We start from the raw sequence: 23,721 nt of genomic DNA, 5'->3' as shown, positions 1-23,721 counted from the left end.
TGTGGTTGAATACTTTGATGCTATTAATGCACTTTAGATGAATTGATATTCTTGTAAATGAGAAATGAGCATAGCATATGAACATAAAATAGGTTTTACAGAAATGTTATTAATCTTTTAACATGAGAGTATTCTACATTAATCACCAGTTTGGAAATTGACTATTTTTATTTTGAAAAATTGGCTATAATTTTAAAGACCTCTAAAAGCCAACTATTGATTTTAAAAAAGGCGTACTTAGTAGAAAGAAAATGTGTTTTTCTTTCACCATCAAATCAAACCCTTGGAGTTTGACTGATTGGTCCAAGTTCCCATCTTCTTTCTGTTGTATTAAAACTTGGCAATAGTTCTGAGAATTTGCTATGGATTATCTCATTTAATTTTTAATATCAATACAACCCTCAGAGATAGAATTACAGTTTTAGGACTTCAAAGATGTGAACACGGAAGATGACAGCTAGTAAGTGGCAAAATTGGGACTTCTGTACTTATCGTCTATGTTCTACTGACATACTTTAGTTGTTTATAAAAATGAAAAACTGATCATTATCATATCTACTTAAAACCCTGCAAAGGCTTCCCATTTCTTTTAGAAGCAAGACTTGGGAAAGTCTTTCCCTATAAATTCTTGCTACTCATCACCACCCCCCAGAGAAGATCAGGTGGCCTTGTTATATGTTTACATATAACAAATATCTCTAAAACAATTATCTTGTAATTTTTATTTTACAGTGCTTATCACAAATCTAATTGTATATTTGATTATTTATTCAATAGCTTTTATCCCATAGCCAGTAAACTCTTTCAGGGCAGAGACCATATAGTTCATCACTGTTTCCCCAGTACTTGGAACAGTCCCAAGGACATAGCCTATGATGGAGAATATTTACTGAAGGAATAAATGGTAAAGAACAGTGTATTTAAACAGGACAGCATAAGATTTAAATAGAGTTTCTTAGACTACTTGCCTTACTCTATAATCCATGTGGAGGAATTACTAATATAGTAAGACTTTTTTTACTATCATAATTAAAAGAGTTTGGATTGAGTTCTAGAACTGAAATCTGTTCTTCATTCAATGATATGAAAAGGGGGCCTAAGTATACAAAGTTTGTTCACACACTTTTCTATTTATTATTTTTTAGCATTATCACACCAAGAAGTATCAGATTGTTGTAATCATTGCCCTTACTATTGTCTAAATTGTTTTTAGTTGTTTACCTTTTTGGTATGGGAGTTTTCAAATGTATGTATGTGTACATATACACATATATTTTCATATATATGAATATATATATCATATATATGATATTTTATATCATATATATATATATAACTTTGCAGACAATGGTCCATATAGTCAAAGCTAGGGTTTTTCCAGTAGTCACGTATGGATGTGAGTGCTGGTCCATAAACATTAATGAGTGCCACAGAATTGATGCTTTAGAATTGTGGTGCTAGAGAATCCTCTTGAGAGTCCCTTGGACAGCATGGAGATCAAACTAGTCAATCCTAAAGGAAATCAACCCTGAATATTCAGTGTAAGGACTGTTGCTGAAGCTGAAACTCCATTGTTTTGGCCCCTGCTGTGAAGCGCTGAATCTTGGAAAAGACCCTGATGCTGGGAAAGATTGAAGGCAAAAGGAGATGGGTGCAGCAGAGGATGAGATGGTTAGCTAGTATTGCCAACTCAATGGGCATAAATTTGAGCAAACTCTGGGAGGACAGAGGATCCTACTGTGCTGCAGTCCATGGGGTCACAAAGAGTCGGACACAACTTAGCGACTGAACGACAACATATGTATTCAAATATATACATATACTTTCAAATATATATGTATACATATTTGAAAATTTCCATAATTTCTGTAAAAATTCCATTAAAATAACTTTTTATTATGGGACTTTTCAAATATATACATACATATTTAGTATACACACACACACATATATTTTATTATGGGAATTTGAAAATCCCCATAATAAAAAGATATACATATATATGTGTATTTATATATGTATACACACATATACACATATATATCTATACGAAGAAAGAGAAGTAAAATAAACCATATATGCTAATTATATAGTTTCAGCACTTATTATAATAATATTTGGCCATTCTGTTTCATCAATACTCCCATCCATTCCCACTTCTAAATTGTTTGAAAGCAATACTGATAAGTCTTATTGTAAATATTTCAGTATTTTTCTCTATAAGGAAAGGATTTTTAAATCTAATACATTTATAATACCATTATAAACATTTGATATTTCTTTGATATCATCAAATCTGTTTTCAGTGTTCACATTTGCTCAACTGTCTTATAGAAATTAAAATTATTTTCCCTTTATTTTAATTGGGTCCTAAATAAGATGCATACAGTGCAAATGGTTGGTATCTCTTTTAAAATATAGATTTCCTGTCTTCTTTATTTTCTTATTATCTAGAGTCAAATAAATCATCCTCACTTGAGAAGCAGTGTAACCAATGATATTTACCCAAAGGCAATTCTATGCCTGTATCCACGTGAAGAATTATTGGTTCTATAAAATATTAATAACTAGTGTCCCTAGTTGTCACTTGCAGCATTTTAAATTAGAATCAGATAATTTGATCCTTGTCAAATTCCATATGGCACTTGTAGCCAGGATGGAGGGAGCAAGAATTTTGTGAAGAAAATAAGTTTTCCCTCTGGTATGCTAGGTAAAATTTTTCAACCAGCTTATTGTTTTGGCTATTCCATGGTTGACAGGAAAGGCTAAAGAAAGGCTAAAATGATAAACATCACTGTCTTTTAGAGTGTCGCAGTTGATAGGATTTTAAATGTTTTCTCTACTATTGACCGAAGCAGAGTAAGAATGGGTGATGGAATAACATACAAAATGCAGAAATAAAGCCATCTAGTCCAAGAAGCTTACCAACGTGCAATATATAATCATGACTGTTTCCTCCTCTGCAGACAGAATGAAGTGTTTAATGATTGGGAGAAGGCAGAATAAGACAAATATTTTCAAGAATATTTTTAAATGAATTCACATTGTAGTGATTTTGGATTTTGTGTACTTGCTTTGTCTAGATGGCTGACATCTCTCATTTTTCAAAATCTGTGTATGGCTTGGTTTGTGCTAATAAATTCTCTCATCACCTCTATCCATTTGTCATGTACAGGATTGTTTATCCTTAGAATTTTTGAGGGTTCCATTTACTTGTTCTTGTTCCATAATGCACTGCTTTTAATAAACAGAGAAGCTGCTACTGACTCATTACAAGTAGCTTTTCCAGTTGCCGTAAAGAGAGGATGCTTAAATTAAAAGCCATTATATCCACGAGAGCTATTTAGAATTCCAGCTGTGACTTTAAAACAGAGCAAAGGGGTCTATCCTATATAAATATCTGATACTGAACAATGAGTACCGAGTTCTGGTCAGTTCATTCATTTGTGCTTAGTAATCATCCATTATGTTCTAGGTCAGTGGTTCTTTGACTTGACTGCCAATTGCATTTACTTGTTAATCTTAAAACAAGGTGAAATAGCGATGCATGATTTTCTTGCTCCAGAGAGTCTGGTTTAATTGTCCTGGATTGGACCTGGGCATCTATCTGTTTAAAATCTCCCTGTGTGTTTCCAATGTAGAGCAAGTCTGAGCATTCTTCTAGATACTAGATACAGGGCAAACCAGGAAGATGATAAGGAAACATGTTCTGGAGTGAAAAAGGAGGACCATAAACAAATGGCTTAGACAAATTCACGACCATGATAGATTCATTTAATGCTCAATTCAACCAAAAGGTAGAAATACAGGGAAAGTGTAGAGAGGTACCAAGGGGGAGTTACTTCAGATCAAGTAGTCAAGGGAAAACCTTTTGGGGTCAGGTGAGAATTGAATAGAATGTTGAATGAGTTTATTATGCTCAAGAGGAGTGGAGAAGGAAAGTTAATTCTTTAAAGATGAGTCAAAATATGTCAATATCCATTTTAGTGTTAAGAGCTTTATTTTTTTCCCAGCAAGTTAAGACTCAGGACTCAACATTTTAATAGTTTTAAATTTTTTTGACATTTACCTTATACCAGGCACTGTGCTTGGCACTGGGGGTACAAAGATGAATAGAGCATAAGAAAATTTTAATATACTGCCTCACAAATGAACATATTTGATGTAACATGGCCTGTACTGACATGGAGGTAATTTCAGGAGGGAGCTTGTGACCCACCAGTGGGTTTCAGGTTCCCTTTAATATATTCAAGGGCCTACTCTCTCAGCCTGTTTTCTGCTTAGCATTTCTTCCCTTAATTTTGACTTTTGCCTTCACAGTTTAGAAAGCTGGCTTTAAATGAAAAAGCTGCCTTTTGTTAAGCAATTGCACTGATCTTCGGATAGACTTGATCAGTTGAGTCATTTAGCATAAGACCATTTGCTTCTCTGCTAGGGACAGTAGTGATTCAAAATGAATAAAATGTAGTTAATTACTTGGATAAATATAAGGAAAAGCTGGTAAAACAGAAAAGAAGATAATCAATCACAATGCAAAATGATAAGTGCTGTACTAAGGTGTGCAAACAGTGTGTGGTTGAGTGGAGGAGCGGGTGAGGAGCTTACACTGATAATAAACTTTGCTGCTGAGATCCAGGTACGTCAGGGGGCTAGTGCTGACTCTATTCATATTGACTCTACAAGACTGGTGTGACCAAAATAAAGTGGGTTTTGATAGAGCCTCACCATCAAGGTGATTAATTAGGTCATTAGTCCATTATTTAAGAACATCTTGGGAGACAGTTAAAAGAATGTTTATCCTTCCATAATCAGTGTGTTCATCTGACTCTTTTTCAGTGGTTTTTTTTTTTTTTTTTTTTTTTTGCTCTACTTTACTTTCACTTCAGAAGCAATTCTAGGTGATTTTTAATGGCCCATCAACACCCCAAGGTAACATTTTGTGACTGGGTTTTACAGAAACCATGAATAGGACTTAACAGAGAAATAAGTACAGATGAAAACAGAAGCTGAATAATACTAGTAATTTCACAACACTTTTAAACATCTTGTGAAATACAAATAAGGATGCTGAGAATTCCCAGTGGGAAGGTGACAAAAATCATAGCTTCCCTTTAGAGAGGGAATTTTCCCTGAGAATCTCTGTGGAAGAGAAAAGTGAGGTGATATAATTGTTTTATAGTGCCTCTAAAAATATCCTTGAGGAAAGAGTTTCCTTGCGCTAAACCAAATTTTCTACACAGTAACTGGTGGTTATGGATACTTTCATTACTTGTAACAGTAGTAAACCTTCAATAAGTATCTGTTATTATCAACATCATTCAGCCTTTGGTTCAGTGGTAAATCTCCAGACTGGATCTCAACTGTGTATACCGAAAGGTTTCCCTGTTTTACATAGAGTTATTCTACATTTTCTATTTGATCCCATTCTTCTATAAATTGTCTTTACCTTACAAAACTGTAAGATTGATGTAGGCAGGGAACTCTATCCTAACACACAGGTTGGTCTTAAGAACATAGTATTGTTTACACCTTAATTGAGGTATCATTGAGATACAGGAGCTGTGTATATTTAAGGAGTACAGCTTGATGTTTTGATATATGTATTCACTGTGAAATGACCACTATGACCAAGCTGTTACCGTAACCTCACATAGTGACCATTTCCTTCCTCCTTTCCTCCCACTTTCCCTCCCTCTCTCCCTCCCTCCATTTCTCTGTCTATCTCACTCTCTCTTTCTTTTTGTGCTGAGGAAACTTAAAACCTACCCTCTTAGAAAATATCAAGAATGCCAGATGGTTGGAGCCATCAAATTTTCTGTGATCCTCTCTCATCTCCCCTAGGTAAAAGACAATATGTTTATTCTTTCAGTGCCTCCATGAAAAGCCATTATAGTATTTTGCAGTTTGTATGTTTGTTGTTTATATCTGCCTTCCTCATGAGATTATAAATCATGTAAAGACAGAGGCCATGGAGTTTCATGTCTTTTTTCCTCTGGGCCTATGAAAATTTGTAGCCACAAAGTGGAGACCCAAGAGATGCACACTGCATGGAATTTAATCATTATATTTTCCTGTTCAGCATTCAAAATCTGTCTTCTGGGACAATAGTTTCTTGGCATAGAGAACATTATGTAGTTGGTTGGTATTTTCTTCGTGTTGAGAACTAAATCTTACTATGTACTCAGAATTTCTTTATCTTATTTTTTCCATCTTAAGAAAATTTTCCATCTTGTTCTGATTATTACTTGAATCAAAATCTGTAATTTTTTTCTGTGAAATGAGTGAATCTCAATCTTGCTTTTTTATTTGATACATTATTAAATTACTGTTTTGTTTATTTTAAAGGAGATTAAAAGTAAGGAGCATGATGAAAGCAATGGAGATTTTGTGGCAAAATATTTTCTAGAAATGTTTCATCAGGGAGTAAAACAAGCAAGTAATGTATTTCTCCCTAGACTTCAAATGCTAAAACTAATGCCTTATATTCTAGCGATCAGTAATGTGACAATGTCAAGCTTTTACCTTTCACTGTAGTGAGCTGGAGTCCAAGAATTTACTTTCAAACATGAATACCATAACAAAAGTCTTAGATTCAATAAGCAATCGACATTTGCAGAAGTAGAAGCAAGGCTACAATTCATCCATTTATTTATCAAGGACACAATATGCACTCAGATGAGTTTGTTAGAAACTTCCTGCCTTTGAATATCACTGGGATACATTTTCACTTATAATGCTTTACCATGTCAGAAAGAAAAATAACACTCACCCTGCAGAATTTTCAATTTGTTCTTTTCTCTGTTTTGACTTCCCTTCTCTCACTGCACTCTGGATTTATTTTTCAGGATTTAAGGCTCTTTTCTTCTAGAAAGACCTTGAAGACCCTCAAGTCTAGTTTTCCGTAGCAGACACTTTGGGTGCGCAACACACTCGCTCTCCCCCTACATTTCTGTATATAGAGGCCTCAGAGAAGAATACTTACACACCCTCTTTCCCCTGCAGCTATAAGTGACCATGTGATAGAGTGGGGACCAATGAACCAAAGAGGAAAGTCCCGCTAAGAGAAGCGGTTTGCCTTCTCTTCCCCATCCTCTTCCTCCTTGGAATGTGCAAATGATATTGTAGGTCCAGAAATCACTTTGTGACCCTGAAAAATCCAGCCACATGCTAAAGATGGCAGAGCTGACATACAGAAGGAGCCTAGTTCCTTGACAACATTGTTTAACAAATACACTAGCCCTGGACCATGGCCTTTTGGATTTTTTTTTCCTGTGAGATGAAAATGAATTACTTAAACAGCAATAATTTTTCATTTTTTGCTATTCACAGTGTATGCTTTTAACCAGTATAATCTTCCGTTCACCCATTCCAGACTGAGTTGAATTCAGAATTCAACCTTCTCTACGTGTAGGATTTGGAAAAAGTCCAGTAGATTAGATATCCTCCTTCTCTCCTTCCTCTTTCTTCCTTATTTCCCTCTAATTCAAATTCTACTATTAGCTTTACCATTAGATTTAATGTAATACATTTCTCTGAATTTCTTCTCTTGAATAAGTGTTATATATTTTAAAGGACTAGATCTGATAGACAGAGTGCCTGATGAACTATGGACGGAGGTTCATGACATTGTACAGGGGACAGGAATCAAGACCATCCCCAAGAAAAAGAAATGCAAACAAGCAAAATGGCTGTCTGGGGAGGCATTACAAATAGCTGTGAAAAGAAGGGAAGCGAAAAGGAAAGGAGAAAAGGAAAGATATACCCATTTGAATGCAGAGTTCCAAAGAATAGCAAGGAGAGATAAGAAAGCCTTCCTCAGCGATCAATGCAAAGAAATAGAGGAAAACAACAGAATGGGAAAGATTAGAGTTCTCTTCAAGAAAAATAGAGATACCAAGGGAATATTTCATGCAAAGATGGGCTCAACAAAGGTCAGAAATGGTAGGGACCTAACAGAAGCAGAAAATATTAAGAAGAGATGGCAAGAATACACAGAAAAACTATACAAAAAAGATCTTCGCAACCCAGATAATCACGATGGTGTGATCAATCACCTAGAGCCAGACATCCTGGAATGTGAAGTCAAGTGGGCCTTAGGAAGCATCATTATGAACAAAGCTAGTGGAGGTGACGGAATTCCAGTTGAGCTATTTCAAATCCTGAAAGATGATGCTGTGAAAGTGCTGCACTCAGTATGCCAGCAAATTTGGAAAACTCAGCAGTGGCCACAGGACTGGAAAAGGTCAGTTTTCATTCCAATCCCAAAGAAAGGCAACGCAAAAGAATGCTCAAACTACCACACAACTGCAATCATCTCACATGCTAGTAAAGTGATGCTCAAAATTCTCCAAGCCAGGCTTCAGCAATATGTGAACCATGAACTTCCAGATGTTCAAGCTGGTTTTTAGAAAAGGCAGAGGAACCAGAGATCAAATTGCCAACACCCGCTGGATCATGGAAAAAGCAAGAGAGTTCCAGAAAAACATCTATCTCTGCTTTATTGACTATGCCAAAGCCTTTGACTGTGTGGATCACAATGAACTGTGGAAAATTCTGAGAGAGATGGGAACACCAGACCACCTGACCTGCCTCTTGAGAAATCTGTATGCAGGTCAGGAAGCAATAGTTAGAACTGGACATGGAACAACAGACTGGTTCCAAATAGGAAAAGGAGTACATCAAGGCTGTACTTTGTCACCCTGCTTATTTAACTTATATGCAGAGCACATCATGAGAAATGCTGGGCTGGAAGAAGCACAAGCTGGAATCAAGATTGCCGGGAGAAATATCAATAAACTCAGATATGCAGATGACACCACCCTTATGGCAGAAAGTGAAGAGGAACTAAAAAGCCTCTTGATGAAAGTGAAAGAGGAGAGTGAAAAAGTTTGCTTAAAGCTCAACATTCTGAAAACAAAGATCATGGCATCTGGTCCCATCACTTCATGGCAAATAGATGAGGAAACAGTGGAAACAATGGCTGAGTTTATTCTTCTGGGCTCCAAAATCACTGCAGATGGTGATTGCAGCCATGAAATTAAAAGACACTTACTCTTTGGAAGGAAAGTTATGACCAACCTAGACAGCATATTAAAAAGCAGAGACATTACTTTGCCAGCAAAGGTCCGTCTAGTCAAGGCTATGGTTTTTCTAGTGGTCATTTATGATGTGAGAGTTGGACTGTGAAGAAAGCTGAGTGCCGAAGAATTGATGCTTTTGAACTGTAGTGTTGGAGAAGACTCTTGAGAGTCCCTTGGACTGCTACGAGATCCAACTAGTCCATTCTGAAGGAGATCAGTCCTGGGTGTTCATTGGAAGGACTGATGTTGAAGCTGAAACTGCAATACTTTGGCCACCTGATGCGAAGAGCTGTCTCATTTGAAAAGACCCTGATGCTGGGAAAGGTTGAGGGCAGGAGGAGAAGGGGATGACAGAGGATGAGATTGTTGGATGGCATCACCAACTCGATGGACATAGGTCTGTGTGGACTCCGGGAGTTGGTGATGGACAGGGAGGCCTGGTGTGCTGCAGTCCATATGGTCGCAAAGAGTTGGACAAAACTGAGCGACTGAACTGAACTGAATTATTATGTATGATAATATTTTCATGAAGCCTTGTGCAATCTTCAAAAAATGTATGTTTACCATCTGTATGGCTTTTTGGTGAGTTTTATGTCATAAGAGAAAAATGAATCTCCAAGACTTTAAAGGTCTCACAGAAGAATAAGTATATGAACATGCATATTTTCAAAATACTCTTTGTTTACAGCTACTGCATATTCTTTGGTTTTCTCTGAAGATGATAAGTTAATATAAGTTGAATATTTGTCCAAATAACAATGAATCTTTGCAGTGTAGAATAAATATTTCAAGGAACATGGCTCAGATTCTAGTTCTATTCTAATAAGAACTTTGAATGAACTCAAATTATTGTTTCAACTTCTAATTTATAAACATAAATAGAAATATTTCACTTAGTCTTTTCAGTAGGTTGTAGAGAGAATCTATCAAGATATTAAGTTGAAATAATACAATGTACTTGGTAAAGGCAAGATATAATGCTATTAATTATTAACAACAATTCTAAAGTGTGAATACTAGAATTGTTTCAAACCAGGTGTATTCGCTAAGTATAAAGAGAAATTTACTGTTTCTTCTACATCTTCTTTTTTATTTGGCTGGATCATACCAGTGAAGACATTACGGAGTGAAGAAAAACCTACTTGTTTTCCTAACCCCATTTCCAACTCCATTTGGGGGGTGATTTTCATTCTAAAAATCAGTCTGTATACTGATGTGTGAAACTGATGAAGAATGGTGAAAACATTAGTATATTTCTTTCCAGGCTGTGATTAGGCTACTAAGAAAGCCTACTTCTTATGAATTCTCAAGCTCCCAGAAAAGTTGTTGGAAATGAAGTGTTCTGGGGAGGGAAAGTCTCTACCAAAAGAATGCATTCAAAAGATTGAACATAATCATTCCTTTAAAAAAAGAGAAGCAAGAATATCAGTCCAAAAGCAATGGAATTGGTCATAATCATATGAAGGAGCCCAAATACCAAGACAGAAGCTTTCCACTGCTTCAGTGATTCATTCTAGCAAGAGCTATGGGAGAGAAAAACAAGTCAGGAGGTGGAACTACCCCCAGTTCAAGTTTTGCTAAGTGGACTATAAAAGAGGAAAAACATTCAACATGAAAGTTCTACATGTGGACCCAAATGCACATACATATTAGTAATTCTTTGAAAATAGGGAAAGCTATCTTGTACCTGACTGAGAACACCTTTAACGCTGGAAAAGAATTTAATTTTCTCTTATAATGTATTTCAAAGTCTCATGATATGTCTTAAAATATCTGCTTTTATATAAAATCTGTCTGCCTGAAGTGACCTTCTTCTAGGTTATGAATAGTTATATTCTGGGTTTCAGTTTTTTTCCATTGGTCAAGCTTATTTTTGTATTAAATATACATGAACCTTTTAGAATATGTCACTCTTAGATTATCTAGCTGGGTTTTGCTGCTGCTGCTGCTGCTGCTAAGTCGCTTCAGTCGTGTCCGACTCTGTGCGACCCCATAGACGGCAGCCCACCAGGCTCCCCCGTCCCTGGGATTCTCCAGGCAAGAACACTGGAGTGGGTTGCCATTGCCTTCTCCAGTGCATGAAAGTGAAAAATGAAAGTGAAGTCGCTCAGTCGTGTTGGACACAACTGAGCCTACCTTATAGGAGAATATATTTAACTGGGTCATCTCCATAAACAGTTACATTTTATACACGTATCTTTTAAAATTGTAATATTCATAAAGAGTACTTTATATTTCTATTTGTAACTTAAGTATGCCATTTATTAATTAAATTAAGCTCCACCCATTTCATACTACTGCACCTGGTGGGAAGCCCCCACTTGTACTGGTACCTCCCCAAAGCTACTTCTGCTTCTGGGGGCCAAGCCCTCACACCTGCAAGCCCATGGCAATCAGAACCCAAACACAACAGGAGGGTGCATGACAGCCCACACAGGGGATACTCCTGGAGCACCTAGCTCTCATGACCAAGAGTTTACACTCCTGGGCCCCACAGAACATCTTCTACATAAGGCCACTCTTTTAACACTGGGAGATGAAGCTGATATATCTAATACATGAAACAAACACAATGTGTCAGGCAAAATGAGAAGACAGAGGAACACCTTCTAAACAAAAAACCAAGACAAAACCCCAGAAAGAACTAAACAAAACAGAGATAGGCAATTTACCAAAGAGTTCCAACTAATGGTCATAAAGATCATTGTACTCAGGAGAAGAAAAAATATACTCAGTGAGAACTTCAACAAAGAGATGGGGGGAAAAATCAATCAGAACTGAAGAATACAATAATTGAAATGAGAAACACACTGGAGGTCATCTACAGGAGATTAGAGGATGCAGAAGAACAGATCAGCATGTTGGAAGACAGGGTAGTAGAAATCACCTAAATGGAAGAGCAATAAGAAAAAAAAAAATAAGCGTACTTTAAAAGACCTCTGGTAAATTAAGCATGCTAACATTTTCATTATAGGAGTCTCAGAAGGAGAAGAGAGAGAGAAAAGGACGGAAAATCTATTTGAAGAAATAGTGGCTGAAAACTTTCCTAACTTGGTGAAGAAAACAGACGTAGAAGTCCAGAAAGTGCAGAGAGTTGCAGACAACATGAACTCCAAAATATTCACATCAATACACATAATTAAAATGTCAAAAGTTTTATTTTTAAAGAGAGAATCTTAAAAGATAAGAGGAAAAGAGATAACTGTGTACAAGGGAACCTTTATAAAACTATTAGCTAATTTCTCAGCAAAAAGCGTACAGGACAGAAAAGATCGACTCAATACACTCAAAGTGTTAAAAGGAAAAAAACTTACAGCCAAGAATACACAGCAAGGTTATCATTTCAAGCTGAAGGAAAAATAAAATGTTTCTCAGACAAGCAAAAACTAAAGGAGTTCATCACTACTAAATTGTTCATGCAAGAAATATTAAAGGAATTTCTTTTAATGGAAAAGAAAAAGATATAACTAGAAACAAAATTTTGAAAGAAAAAAATCTCACTGGTAAAAGTAAACACACAGTAAAGGTAAAAGGTCAGCCACTTTAAAGCTAGTATGAAAGTTAAAGGTCAAAAGTAGTAAAATAATATATGTTTAAAATAATTAAGTAATACACAAATAAAAAGATATACAATATGACATCAAAAACAAAATGTTGGGGGGAGAAAAATGTAGTGTTTTTAGAATGTGCTCAAACTTAAGTGATTTTCAACATAAAATAGACTGCTATACACATAGACTGCTATATATGAAACTTATGCTAACCTCAGATCAAAAAATCTGTAATAGATCTATAAAATAGAAAGAGAAAATTGTACAAATGTGACACTAAATAAAATCATCAAATCACAAGGGAAGAGAACAAAAGAAGAGGAAAAAAGAAAACAAAAGAACTACACAATCAGGAAACAATTAACAACATGTTAGCAATTAATAATCATTAATTATTTTAATGTAAGTAGACTAAATGCCCAAATCAGAAGACATAGAATGATGGTATAGAAAAAAAAATCCATAAATATGCTGTCCTATGAGATTCACTTCAGATTTGTTCCCTGGTGGTTCAGATGGTGAAGAATTCACCTGCAATGCAAGAGACCTTTACACCTAAAGGAACTAGAAAAAAAAAATAGCCTAAAATTAGTAGGAGGAAGGAAATAACAGCCCTGACTAGAAATAAATGAAGGGGAGACTGAAAAAATAATAGAAAAGATCAATGACAATACAACGAGTTTCTTTGAAAGCTAAACAAAATGATAAACTTTTAGGCAGGTTCATCAAGAAGAAAAGGAGGGACCAAAGAAATAAATCAGAAACAAAAAAATTACAGTCAACACCACAGAGATGTGAAGGATCATAAGAGATTACTGCAAGCCATTATATGCCTACAAATTGGACAACCTAGAAGAAATGGACAAATTTTTAGAAACATGTAGCCTACCAAGACTGTCTAGTCAAGCCCATGGTTTTTCCAGTGGTCATGTATGGATGTGAGAGTTGGACTATTAAGAAAGCTGAGTGCCGAAGAATTCATGCTTTTGAACTATGGTGCTGGAGAAGACTCTTGTGAGTCCCTTGGACTGCAAGGAGATCCAACCAGTCCATTCTGAAGGAGATCGGTCCTGGGTGTTCATTGAAAGGAATGATGCTGAGGCTGAAACTCCAATACTTTGGCCACCTCATGCGAAGAGTTGACTCATTGGAAAAGACCCTGATGCTGGGAGGGATTGGGGACAGGAGGAGAAGGGGAAGACTGAGGATGTGATTGTTGGATGGCATCACTGACCTGATGCACATGAGTTTGGGTGAACTCTGGGAGTTGGTGATGGACAGGGAAGCCTGGCATGCTGTGATTCACGGGGTCACAAAGAGTCAGACACGACTGAGCAACTGAACTGAACTGACTGACTGACCAAGACTTAATCAGAAGAAACAGACAATTTGAACAGACCAATCACTAGAAGTGAAGTTGAATTTGTAATAAAACCCAAAACTCCCATCAACAGAAGTCAAGGACCAAATGCCTTTACAGAGAATTCTACCAAACATTTAAAGAGAGTCAATACAAGCTACACAAACAAACAGAAAGATATACCATCCTCATGATATGAATGGATAAAGATGCAATATACATATGTATATAATGGATAGAGATGTGATATGTATATTATTGGACAACCAATAAGTGGAATATTATTAAGCCAAAAGTGAAACCTTACCTTTTTAGATAATATGGATGGATCTAGAAGCTATTATGTTAAATGAAATATCAGACAAATGTCATATATGATCTCACTTATATGTGGAATCTACAAACCAAAATGAAAACCAAAATGAAAACAGACTCATAGATACAAAATCAAACAGGTAGTTGCCAGAGGAAGGCGGTGGGGAGATAAGATAAGTGAATGGTACAAATCTTCAGTTATGAAATAAATAAGTAATTGGGGTATAATATCGGAGGAGCCTGGTGGGCTGCAGTCCATGGGGGTCGCTAAGAGTCGGACACGACTGAGCGACTTTACTTTCACTTTTCACTTTCATGCATTGGAGAAGGACATGGCAACTCACTCCAGTGTTCTTGTCTGGAGAATCCCAGGGACGGGGGAGCCTGGTGGGCTGCCATCTATGGGGTCACACAGAGTCGGACACAATCGAAGCGACTTAGCAGCAGCAGCATACAACATAAAGAATGTATATATTGCAATAATTCTGCATGGTAACATGTTTACTAGACTTATTGTGATAATCGTTTCATAATGTATGCAAATGTCAAATCAGTACATAATACATTTGAAAGTAGCATAATATTGAATATCAATTATATGTCACTAATAAAAAATGGAACTACGTTTCATAAGGCTATGCTGCTGCTGCTAAGTCGCTTCAGTTGTGTCCGACTCTGTGCGACTCCAGAGATGGCAGCCCATCAGGCTCCCCGTCGCTGGGATTCTCCAGGCAAGAACACTGCAGTGGCTTGCCATTTCCTTCTCCAGCGCATGAAAGTGAAAAGTGAAAGTGAAGTCGCTCAGTCTTGTCCGACTCCTAGCGACCCCATGGACTGCAGCCCATCAGGCTCCTCAGTCCATGGGATTTGCCAGGCAAGAGTACTGGAGTGGGGTGCCATTGCCTTCTCCTCATAAGGCTATAGTTGCCATAGATACTGATTCCTTTGGTGGATCTGGGAAAAATCAATTTAAACTCTTCTGGGAAGGATTCGTTATTCTAGATTTCATTAAGAACATTTTGTGATTCATGCGAAGAGGTCAAAATATCAACAGTATGAGGAGTTTGGAAGAAGTTGATTTCCCCCTCGTGGATGACTTTGAAGGGTTCAAGACTTTGACAGAGGAAGTAACTGCAGATGTGGTGGAAATAGCAAGAGAACCAGAATTAGCAGTAGAACTGGAAAATGTGACTGAATTGCTGCAATCTCAAAATAAACCTTAATGGATGAAGAGTTGTTTCTTATAAAAAAATGGTTTCTTGAGATGGAAACTACTGCTGGTTCATTGAAATGACAACAAAAGATTTAGACAATTAGATAATGTGACTGATAAGGCAACAGCAGGGTTTGAAGAGATTTAGTTAAATTTTGAAAGAAGTTCTGTGTGTAAAATGCTGCCAAACAGCATTGCATGTTACAGAGATACTGTTCCTGAAGAGTCATCAATGCAGAAAATTTGTCTTATTTTTAAAAATGGCCACAACCACTCCAAACTTTAGCAACCTCCACCCTGCTCAGTCAACAACCATCAATATGGAGGCAGAACACTTCACCAGCAAAATGGTGATGACTGGCTGGTGCTCAGATAATGGTTAGCATTTTTTAGCAATAAAATATTTTAAAATTAAGGTATGTACATTTTTTAGACATTATGCTATAGTGGACTCGAGTATAGTATAAACAAGGCTTCCCTGGTGACTCAGCAGTCAAGAATCCTGCAGTGTCACAGGAGACGCAAGAGACGTGGGTTCATTCCCTGGGTGGGGAAGATCCCCTTGAGGAGGGCATGGCAACCCACTCTAGTATTCTTGCCTGAGAAATCCCATGGACAGAAGAGTCTGGCAGGTTGCAGTCCATGGAATTGCAAAGAGTCTGAAATGACTGTGCTATTGAGTGCACACGCGCGTGCACACACACACACACACACACACACACACAGAGTTATATGTGCTATGAAAGCAAAGAAAAAATCTGTGTGACTGGCTTTATTGCTATATTTGCTTTATTGGGGTGGTCTGGAATAGAACCTCCAATATTTCCAAGATATGCCTATAATTGATCACTGGTTCTTAACAAATTGACCAGATTCATTTGGCTATTAAAATGGTGAGTTTTTTCACCAATGTAGTCAATTATTTTTCTTCCCAAAGTGACTTGGGATAGTTGGGTTTAATTTTTGTAATTAATGTGAAGGCTAGACTTGGATTTAGCAAAGTGTGTGTGTGTGTGTGTGTGTGTGTGTGTGTGTGTGTGTAGCATATATATGTAGCATACATATCTGTTTGGTAAACTAGAATAGAAACGTTTTAACTTTAAGAATAGTGAATCAAAAATGAATTACACATTGTGCTTTTTTGGCACCTTTTGATCTCTTGTGCTCTTCTTGGTGGCAATGAAGTTTAGCCAATAATGTCAAAGCCTGGCTTCCAAAGCCCCTTTTAGAGTGACTGATTCACATGTTTGTGATTGCATCTCTGTTTATGCAATGAAATATTTCTGGTTGTTAGTCTTTTTTAAAAATTTCTAAAATAGAATTTTATCCTATTTACTTACTTTCTTGAAGGTAGAACTAAATAGTTTTTTTTTCATTAGCAGGCACACAAAATTAAATAACTTCATATATTAATAGCTTTTCCACTTAAGAATTAGTTATTCAACTTATTGTAGGTGTTTGGCCCTTGGCAAGATTCTTTTTGTTATAAATAAGACCTGATATTTGCTCTTGAAGAACTTGTTGTTTAGTTGGGAAACCGACACCTAAATGGTTGACCATAATATACAATAATGGGCTTCCCTGGTGGCTCAGATGGTAAAGAATCCACCTGCAATGTGGGAGATTCAATCCCTGGGTTGGAAAGATCCCCTGGAGGAGGGCATGGCAACCCACTCCAGTATTTTTGCCTGAAGAATCCCCATGGACAGAAGAGCCTGGAGGGCTACAGTCCATGAGGTCACAAAGAGTCGGGCACAACTGAGTGGCTAAACACAGTATACAATAAGAAGTGTTTTAAAGGACAGCAGAGAAGTCTCTGTAATTTGGAAGAGATGAGGGCAAAATGAGGGTAATTAAATTGACCGAGCTTCACACAGCCATGTGGGTGAAAGCCTTCTGGTCAATGGCAGGTGAAAGAGAGTATTGATCTTGGCAGGGAAGCTGCAGTGAATTCTGATGATCTTGCTGAGAATCATAATTTCATAGCTCAGTGAGATTAGTATAACAGGGGAGTTTGAAGATACATATATAAATCTTTAGAAGAAAGAAGTTATACATATTTGAAGATAGCAGATGGGTAATAAAAGGACTTCTAAGCAGATTGTAACATTTTCTGCAGACTATTGAACTTTTCCCTATCCACATTGAGGGGATTTTTTTTTTTCCCCAAATATACCATCACATCTAATCTTTATAAAACATGGACAAACCTCGCAGAAGATCAGCAGTTGCTCCACCACTTCCTTGAAGACAAGTACATGTATACTCACTTTTGTTGATAGCATTGCAGACAAGTCCCTGTGACTCATTCCATCCTCCGTCCTCAGTTCACATCCTTTCAACAGTGGAGCTGGCCAGGAATGGGCTTGAGTTTACTCTCCATACTATTTACATCCTATTTACATATAAAGGCTTTTCTCCTGCATGGAGTCAGTTCTTCTTCTGTGAGTATGATTTTTCAACTTCAGCTGCTTCAGCGCTAGCTGGGCCTTTCCTTCAAAGCTTTATCTCTTCATATGAATTCTCTGCATATTTTCCTGCTTATGTATTATCCCAGTTGCAAATTCATTCCAGCTGCAAATTCATACAGCTGTGTCCTGTGGAAACGTGTGGTCACAAAACTGAAACCCAAAGAGATACAAAGATAGAATACATTAAACAAATTTTAACTCACAGCTAATTTTCAGAAAATTGACCTTAGTAGAACATCAGGCTTCCATTGGGTATTCAAATAATTGGAGCAAAACCTAGTATTATGCAGAGGTTTATCATAAAGAATGCCAACCATCAAGTTAAGTCCCTGAATGATAAGAGCTTCATACAAGAATACATTGTAGTGGTCTGATTAAATTATTGTCATTCAGTGTATTTCCTGACACCAACATGAAAACACACTATTCCTATGCAGTAGAAAACTAATTTATTTTGCTCATTGATAGGACAGACCAGTATTTATTTTCATGGATCTGTACTGAATAGTAAGTTATTGTAAAATAATTTTAATGTCACTATAGCAAAGAAACACTCCAAGATGAAGAGAAAATGCCCTGCACCAAAATCATTCTATCTATGGAGCCACTGTTTGTAGAAAGACCAGGAAAGTGATCCTTAAAGTTAGGGTCCTAGTCAAGGATCACACTTGTTTTGGACACTGTATGCCAATGAGAGCATCTTTGGGTGGATATCTCATAGTAACAAGTATGATCATAATCATTGTTAGTTCTCAAAACTGATTAAAATGTGTGTGTCATATGAATCATTGTGGAGATGTCATATATTTAAACCAAATCAAATAAAGTACTATTAAAATTTGTTTCAAGTTAGGACATTTTTAGAATCAATAAACCACTTTAAGACTTCTAAAATGCTAAAATGATGTATGTTCATTATACAAATACATGCTCACTATGAACTCCGTCTATAGAATAAAATTTAGTTATTTTTGATTTTTTTACCTTTTTCCTGGTGGCTTTGGTTTAATATTCTTCAAGAGGGAGATGTGAAAAATAACATAAACCAATGACCTTTTGGAGTTAGAATGGTTGAATTTTTTTTTTGTTGTTGTTGTTTTATTCTTTTTTTTTAATTTTTATTTTTACTTTATTTTACTTTACAATATTGTGTTGGTTTGAATGTTTTGACTGTGGCTTCCATTGTTATTTTAAGTAATTGGATCAAGAAGTGTCTCTTAAAACAATGTATATCAAGCAACATATAAGCTTATATAGATCAAGGAATTTCATCTCTTGTGTTGATGAATAGATGTTATTTATAAGGAATAGGGTAAAAGAAAAACCTACATGTTCCTAGTGTCCTTCCCCACTAGCCAGACATGGGACCTAAGACGCTGTCATAGATACTCCCTCTAGGTGATGATTCCATAGGACCTGGTAGGATCATGGATGAAATGTCCCCAGAGTACAACCTGGTATCCATAAGTACATGGAATTCAGAAATCTCGTCTTACACTTTGTGCTGTGTCTCTCAGTCCTGTCTAGCTCTTTGCAGCCCCCTGGACTGTAGCCCACCAAGCTCCTCTGTCCATGGGATTTTCCAGGCAAGAGTACTGCAGTGGGTTGCCATTCCCTTCTCCAGGGGATCTTCTCGACCCAGGGATCAAACCTGCATCTCTTAGGTCTCCTGCATTTACTGCTGTTGCCACCTGGGAAGCCCCTCATAATACCCAAACCATGTTAAGAGCACACTATGCTCAATATTGAAAAAGGCAATAATGAAATTTTTCATGGTCTTTACAGGGCTTCCCTGGTGGCTCAGAGGTTAAAGCGTCTGCCTGGAATGCAGGAGACCCGGGTTCAATCCCTGGGTCGGGAAGATCCCCGGGAGAAGGGAATGGCAACCCACTCCAGTACTCTTGCCTGGAGAATCCCATGGATGGAGGAGCCTGGTAGGCTACAGTCCATGGGGTCGCAAAGAGTCGGACACGACTGAGCGACTTCACTCACTCACTCACTTACAGTTATAAAGACACTAAGATGGTGGCTATGGTCTAAAAGGAAAAAAAATATTTTTAAGGATTGTAAGAAAGAATGAAAGGACTTCCTGCATTAGATAAAGTTCATTTATTCATTCATCAGGAATCTGTTAAGCATATGATATTACTACACAAGAGGAATGGGTGCTGGTCTAGCCGCAGCTCATGGAGGCTGATGTTCTGGTGGTACTCACAGGAAAGCCTGCCCCAGAGGCATGAAAATACCTCTTTACCGATAGATGTTCACACTTGCAGTTTCCATAAACGACCTTTTACTGCCCAGACCCCTTCTTAGGATCCCTTGTGCCCCAACTTCATTCAGCTATTAAGATGACATCTGGCACATTTGGAGATCTCTCTGACCCTCTTCCCACAGAGCCGCCCCCCGCCCCCCACGCCCTGCCCAGCACAACTGCCATTGCCTATTCTGAGTGGTTCGTGTGAACTCATTTTAAATATCCCCTCTCCAGCTGTGCAAATGGTGCAAGTTCCATGGTTGTCAAATTTCCATAAATCTTTAGAATCAAAACAGGTGACTGAGCCTGTCCTGCATGCCTGAGTACTAAGTCACTTCAGTCGTATCAGACTCTTCACGACCTCATGGACTGTAGCCCACCAGGCTCTTCTGTCCATGGGATTCTCCAGGCAAGCATACTGGAGTGGGTTGCCATGCCCACCTCCAGGGGATCTTACCAATCCAGGGATTGAACCCACATTTCTTATGTCTCCAGCATTGATTTGCAAGCCTGAGCCTACACTCTCAATTTAACCGCATAGGTGGGATCTAGGCAGGTCAAGAACAGTTGTGCTAGAGGAATACGGCTGAAGATATGGTGTATTCATTGGAAAGAAACTCACCAATTAAAAAATGAGACTCTTAGCAAACTAAGGCAGAAACTGTCAACCAAAAACTCAAGACTAGGTCTCAGTCTTGGCACATTGGAGTCGCTTGTCCATAGTACTTCCCTGCTGGCTCAGATGGTAAAGCATCTGCCTAAAATGTGGGAGACCCAGGTTCAGTCCCTGGGTTGGGAAGATCTCCTGGAGAAGGAAATGGCAACCCACCCCAGTATTCTTGCCTGGAAAATCCCATGGACGGAGGAGCCTGGTGGGCTACAGTCCATGGGGTCACAAAGAGTCAGACGCGACTGAGTGACTTCACTTTCACTGTCCATAAGGAAAAAGACAACAAAACAGAACACCACACTTATATCAGAGTTTTATTCCAGAAATTCTAACTGAATTCTAACTGAATCAGTATGTCTTGGACACAAGTTGTTTTGTTTTTTTTTACACTTCCCAGGGGATTTTAATGTATAGCCACCAAAGTCAAGAGCACTGCTTTAAGCAGAGAATAAAACAAGTTAGAACATTTAGCCTTGGGTATAAGTTTAAAAGGCTTGAAAATGGAAAAAAATAAAGATACATGGATAACGAGGTGTGTGTGTGTGTGTGTGTGTGTGTGTGTGTGTGTGCGTGTGAAAGAGACAGAGTGAAAGAAAGGCAGCACAAACTAAGTTAAAAGGATGTGGTATAAATGGCCTCATAGCTACACTTTTTAAAAAAGATTTTCCTAGATTCTAGCAATGGAATTATCATTATCTTTGCTTTTCTTCAATGTATCTCTGGATGGTTGATGGATTTGACAGTTCTGATTATAATGGCCCTGGCCTATAACATTTCATAGCTTTTCAAGTATTACAAACACAGCTCAGCTCATTAAGTGCCTCTTCCTTCCCTCTCTGCTTCTTTCCTGAACTCCTTACTGCAGATCCAAGTAGTTTTTCTTGTTACCCTAAAGAGCCCACTTCCAGCCAGGACTGTGACTCCAGCTCTGCTTTCTGGAGTGGTTTGGAATTCACTTGTGGTGAGAACGAGTTCCAAGATCCAGGGCCCTGAGGCCAACCTCAGCTGCTTGTGTAACTCCAGACGTGTTACAGCTTTAATAATGTCCACACTCCAGTACTTGCCTGGAAAATCCCATGGATGGAGGGGCCTTGTGGGCTGCAGTCCATGGGGTCGCGAAGAGCGACTTCACTTCACTTTTCACTTTCATGCATTGGAGGAAGAAATGGCAACCCACTCCAGTGTTCTTGCCTGGAGAATCCCAGGGATGGGGGGGGGGGGGGGGCTGGTGGGCTACCGTCTATGGGGTCACACAGAGTTGGACATGACTGAAGTGACTTAGCAGCAGCAGCAGCAGCAGCAGCAGCAGCCTCCTCTAAATGTTTGCTGATTCCTTAGAATTGGGCTTCTGTCTTTAATCCAAATTTGCAGTGTCAATCCCTCCAGCCAGAGACCTCCAGGAGCACAGCTGTCATTGGGCAAGTTGGGTTTTTTACTTGTTTCGGTGAGGGGGAACACCCCCCCCCCCCACACCCTCCTCCCCCCCCCCCCCCCCCCCCGCCATGGGAAACCATGGGCTGTCTCTGTAAGAGGGGATTAGGAAGGTCCTCTTAGAGGATCTGGGCTTTGAGTCATCTGAAGGAGGATCTAAGAAAGCAAGAGTTCACTCTAGATTGGACGCTGTCAAAAAGCAGGGCGAATTTTATAATCAGTTATCAAGAAATCTTATCTATAGAGATGGCAGAATAGTAAAGAAATGGCAGCCATTCATTTTGGCGAAGAAAGAAGGTGTTTGGTATTTTATGGGTGATAGAGTAACCTCAATTATATCTGTGCTTAGTCAAGATTATGAAGTAGACTTGTTTTGTCTCACTTATCTTGGTCTCAGAGTAATTTTGTCTGAAATTGGTATTCTGTGAAATTGTTGATGTTCAGTAGGAAAATAACATGACCTGACTGTGTGTGCAAGGTCACCCGCTGGATGTTAGGCTCTGCTTCTTACTTCTTTTTATTTTTTCAGTAGTCTGCATGGTTATTCTGCCCAGAATCTCAGTTTCTTTCTAAATCTAGGATAGGACCAAAACCCAGCTATGTTAGGGCAAATACTATCTTCATTTCTAGGCACCTTTTTTACAGATCTTGTGCGTGCTCAGTCATGTCTGACTTTTTGTGACCCCATGGACTGAATCACTGCAGATGGTCACTGCAGATGGTGACTGCAGCCATGAAATCAAAAGACGCTTACTCCTTGGTAGGAAAGTTATGACCAACCTAGACAGCATATTCAAAAGCAGAGACATTACTTTGCCAACAAAGGTCCGTCTAGTCCAAGCTATGGTTTGTCCAGTAGTCATGTATGGATGTGAGAGTTGGACCATAAAGAAAGCTGAGCACCAAAGAACTGATGCTTTTGAACTGTGGTGTTGGAGAAGACTCTGAGAGTCCCTTGGATTGCAAGAAGATCCAACTAGTCCATCCTAAAGGAAACCAGTCCTAAATATTCATTGCAAAGACTGATTCTGAAGCTGAAGCTCCAATATTTTGGCCACTTGATGCAAAGGACTGACTCACTGGAAAAAACCCTGATGCTGGGAAAGATTGAAGGCGGGAGGAGAAGGGGACGACAGAGGATGAGATGGTTGGATGGCATCACCGACTCGATGGACATAAGTTTGGGCAAGCTCCAGGAGTTGCTGATGGACAGGCAAGCCTGGCATGCTGCAGTCCACGAGGTTATAAAGAGTTGGACATGACTGAGTGACTGAACTGTGTCAAACTGGACTGTAGCCCATCCTCTGTCCATGGAATTTTCCAGGAAAGAATACTGGAATGTGTTGCCATTTCCTACTCCAGGGTATCTTCCT

The 23,721-nt window shown here is 38.3% G+C and overlaps 1 non-coding gene across 1 annotated transcript; it reads left to right on the top strand.

Moving 5' to 3' along the window:
• The first annotated feature begins 19,779 nt into the window (after positions 1–19,779).
• On the top strand, positions 19,780–19,851 carry TRNAS-GGA (transfer RNA serine (anticodon GGA)). The gene has a single exon. It is a non-coding gene; the product is annotated as a tRNA-Ser (tRNA).
• Positions 19,852–23,721: the final 3,870 nt, after the last annotated feature.

This window comes from Budorcas taxicolor, chromosome 1, assembly GCF_023091745.1.
Source record: "Budorcas taxicolor isolate Tak-1 chromosome 1, Takin1.1, whole genome shotgun sequence".
NCBI lineage: Eukaryota > Metazoa > Chordata > Mammalia > Artiodactyla > Bovidae > Budorcas > Budorcas taxicolor.
Note: the sequence above shows the minus strand (reverse complement) of the source record. Positions and strands in the feature narration are given on the sequence as shown.